Source organism: Rana temporaria, chromosome 3, assembly GCF_905171775.1.
Source record: "Rana temporaria chromosome 3, aRanTem1.1, whole genome shotgun sequence".
Classification (NCBI taxonomy): domain Eukaryota; kingdom Metazoa; phylum Chordata; class Amphibia; order Anura; family Ranidae; genus Rana; species Rana temporaria.
In genome coordinates this window covers 448,725,605-448,730,200 of record NC_053491.1, presented here as the reverse complement: position 1 = coordinate 448,730,200, position 4,596 = coordinate 448,725,605, and positions in this window count along the sequence as shown.

Sequence of the window (4,596 nt, the reverse complement as noted above, 5' to 3'; positions counted from 1 at the left end):
AACGGCGTATCTTTACTGTGACGGCCAGGCGTACGTTCGTGAATAGGCGTATCTAGCTGATTTACATATTCTTAGGCAAAAAATCAGCGTACACGCCCCTAGCGGCCAGCGTAAATAGGCAGCTAAGATCAAACGGCGTAGGAGACTTACGCCGGTCGTATCGTAGCAATATTTAAGCATATCTCAGTTTGACAATACTCTTAAATATATACGACGGCAGGGATTCGGACTTACGACAGCGTATCTACTGATACGCCCGTCGTAAGTCTTCATGAATCTGGCCCTATGTGTCCACCCCTGATCTGTATATTTGAATATGTCATCCCTAATTAGAAAAGTGGTGTACCCAAGGTCCAGTGTTTCTCAGATGTGAGGCTCCTGGGCCCTACCAATGTTTCTCACTTTAGAGCAATGACTCCCCATAATAAATGACATGTCCCCACTAAGGATGAGCTTCAGCGTGTTCGCATAATACAGGTGCAGAGCCCGCCACCCGCACCTTCCTGTACTAAGAGAGAAGCGCACCTTCCTGCATTAAGAGAGGAGCGCACCTTCCTGCACTAACGGAGAGTCACACTTTCCTGTACTAAGAGAGAAGCGCACCTTCCTGCACTAAGAGAGAAGCGCACCTTCCTGCACTAAGAGAGAAGCGCACCTTCCTGCACTAAGAGAGAAGCGCACCTTCCTGTACTAAGAGAGAAGCGCACCTTCCTGCACTAAGAGAGAAGCGCACCTTCCTGCACTAAGAGAGAAGCGCACCTTCCTGTACTAAGAGAGAAGCGCACCTTCCTGCACTAAGAGAGAAGCGCACCTTCCTGTACTAAGAGAGAAGCGCACCTTCCTGCACTAAGAGAGAAGCGCACCTTCCTGTACTAAGAGAGAAGCGCACCTTCCTGCACTAAGAGAGATGCGCACCTTCCTGCACTAAGAGAGAAGCGCACCTTCCTGCACTAAGAGAGAAGCGCACCTTCCTGCACTAAGAGAGAATCGCACCTTCCTGCACTAAGAGAGAATTGCACCTTCCTGCACTAACAGAGAATCGCACCTTCCTGCACTAACAGAGAGTCACGCCTTCCTGCACTAAGAGAGAATTGCACCTTCCTGCACTAACAGAGAATCCCACCTTCCCGCACTAACAGAGAGTCACGCCTTCCTGCACTAAGAGAGAAGTGCACCTTCCTGCACTAACAGAGAGTCGCACCTTCCTGCACTAACAGAGAGTCGCACCTTCCTGTACTAAGGGAGAAGCGCACCTTCCTGCACTAACAGAGAGTCGCACCTTCCTGCACTAACAGAGAGTCGCACCTTCCTGTACTAAGGGAGAAGCGCACCTTCCTGCACTAAGAGAGAATCGCACCTTCCTGCACTAACAGAGAATCCCACCTTCCCGCACTAACAGAGAGTCACGCCTTCCTGCACTAAGAGAGAAGTGCACCTTCCTGCACTAACAGAGAGTCGCACCTTCCTGCACTAACAGAGAGTCGCACCTTCCTGCACTAACAGAGAGTCGCACCTTCCTGTACTAAGGGAGAAGCGCACCTTCCTGCACTAACAGAGAGTCGCACCTTCCTGCACTAACAGAGAGTCGCACCTTCCTGTACTAAGGGAGAAGCGCACCTTCCTGCACTAACAGAGAGTCGCACCTTCCTGCACTAAGGGAGAAGCGCACCTTCCTGCACTAACAGAGAGTCGCACCTTCCTGCACTAACAGAGAGTCGCACCTTCCTGTACTAAGGGAGAAGCGCACCTTCCTGCACTAACAGAGAGTCGCACCTTCCTGCACTAAGGCCCCATACACACGATAGAATCCATCTGCTGAAAAATGGGTTTCAGCGGATAGATCCCCTGGTGTGTACAATCCAGCGGATCTGTTTCCGCGGATTTTTATCCCCTGGGATGGATTTCCAGCGGATAAATATTTGATGACATGCTATCAAATCTATCCGCTGGAATCCATCCCAACGGATGGATCCGCTGGTCTGTACAGACTCACCGGATCCATCCGTCCGAAGGGATCCCCCGCATGCGTCGTAATGATTCGACGCATGCGTGGAATTCCTTATATGACAGCGTCGCGCACGTCGCCGCGTCATAATCGTGGCGACGGCGCGACACGTCATCGCCAGAGGATTTCGGCACGGATTTCGATTCGATGGTGAGTACACTCCATCGCATGGAAATCCGCGCAAATCCTCGAGAGGATTTATCCACGGATATGGTCCGCTGGACCGTATCCGCGGATAAATCCTCTCGTGTGTATGGGGCCTAAGAGAGAATCGCACCTTCCTGTACTAACAGAGAGTCGCACCTTCCTGTACTAAGAGAGAATCGCACCTTCCCGCACTAACAGAGATTCACACCTTCCCGCACTTAGGGAGATTTGCACCTTCCTGCACTAACAGAGAAGCACACCTTCCTGCACTAAGTGTAGAATCACACTTTCCTGCACTAAGTGTAGAATCACACTTTCCTGCACTAAGTGTAGAATCACACTTTCCTGCACTAACAAAAAATCACACCTTCCTGCACTTAGGGAGATTTGCACCGTCCTGCACTAACAGAGAGTTACACCTTCCTGCATTAACAGAGATTTGCACCTTCCTGCACTAAGAGAGATTCACAACTTCCTGCACTAACAGAGAATCGCACCTTCCTGCACTAAGAGAGAATCGCACCTTCCTGCATTAACAGAGAATCGCACCTTCCTGCACTAACAGAGAATCGCACCTTCCTGCACTAACAGAGAATCGCACCTTCCTGCACTAAGAGAGAATCGCACCTTCCTGCACTAACAGAGAATCGCACCTTCCTGCACTAACAGAGAATCGCACCTTCCTGCACTAACAGAGAATCGCACCTTCCCGCACTAACAGAGAATCGCACCTTCCCGCACTAACAGAGAATCGCACCTTCCTGCACTAACAGAGAATCGCACCTTCCCGCACTAAGAGAGAATCGCACCTTCCTGCACTAACAGAGAATCGCACCTTCCCGCACTAAGAGAGAATCGCACCTTCCTGCACTAACAGAGAATCGCACCTTCCCGCACTAAGAGAGAATCGCACCTTCCTGCACTAAGAGAGAATCGCACCTTCCCGCACTAAGAGAGAATCGCACCTTCCTGCACTAACAGAGAATCGCACCTTCCTGCACTAACAGAGAATCGCACCTTCCTGCACTAACAGAGAATCGCACCTTCCTGTTCCAAAAATGCTCTTCAGGAAAATGCACAGGTGTGAATAAGCCCCCATACAAAGTATTGTAAAATGGATTGTTGCACGTTGTTGATCTTCAGCAAACACACTAAAAATCACACCGGTGTGAACCAAACCTAAAGCTCTCACAGAAAGGGATGACGACATTGGGGTCATGTGATGTGACCAGTATGGATGCCCATAGCGCCACATTGTGGGTGGTAGAGTTGTCGGGTGCAGTGTGGCTGGGCACGGGATCCATATTCAGAGATCTGAGCTGTCTGAGCAGAGAATAGATGACTCCTCCGAGCCTGCATCCACTTGTCAGTCAGTCAGTCCAGCCCTGCTACTTAGAGGACTAATTACACTCCCATTTGTCTGGATAAGTCAGCCATTAGCCAATTACACTGTAAGCTCCCTCTGTAATAGAGGCCTGCCTGTACCTCCCACCGCGTCCTCCTGACATCTTCTATAGGAAGCATTGTACATGGATGTCCCTGTCATACACATCATCACAGGACCGCCCCATTATTGGTCCACATTCATTGTTTTCATGTGGGATGCACTGGAGAAGGAATGGAACCCCTGACAGTTTTTATTGCTGTTTGTGCCCCCGTTAGGGAGATTCCCCCTCTCTATTTGTCCTGTTTATTATTGAAAGTGAAGGACAAGCCCGAATTTTGGGTTGTCACCAGAACAGGAAAAGAGGGAAATCTTCCAATGGGGACACGAGTTCTGAGGCGGTCCCTCTTTGGAGGAATTTTGCTCTCACGCTTCGTGTTTTGGTGATGGGACAGGAAGTGAAGGGAAATTTCCACAATTGGATAGATGGCAAAAAATGTAAATACAGGAAGTGAAGGGAAATTTCCACAATTGGATAGATGGCAAAAATAAAAAATAAATTGGAGCCCTCCAGCTGTGGAACTACATTTCCCATAAGGCATTGCAAGGCTGGCAGTTACAAATACTCCCAGAGGCATGCTGGGACTACCCTTGGAATAGCACTGACCTCCACTAGCCTCATGTAACATGTTCCCTGTTTGGAATTGTCCTTTGCATCATATCCCCAGCCAACAATGTATCCGGTCCACACTCTCTGACCCTCATTGCCCCTATCAGGTCTGCAGTTTCTGATAGTTTCTTATAGTCCTCTCAAGCATCACATACACTGTAATGTCAAAAGTATTGGGACACCTGCCTTTACACGCACATGAACTTTTAATGGCATCCCAGTCTTAGTCCGTAGGGCTCAATATTGAGTTGGCCCTCCCTTTGCAGCTATAACCGCTTCAGCTCTTCTGGGAAGGTTGTCCACACGGTTTAGGAGTGTGTCTAGAGACAAGCCTCAAACCTGGTGGCACAAAGTAATTTGGAGTGATGAGACTAAAATTTAGCTTTTTGG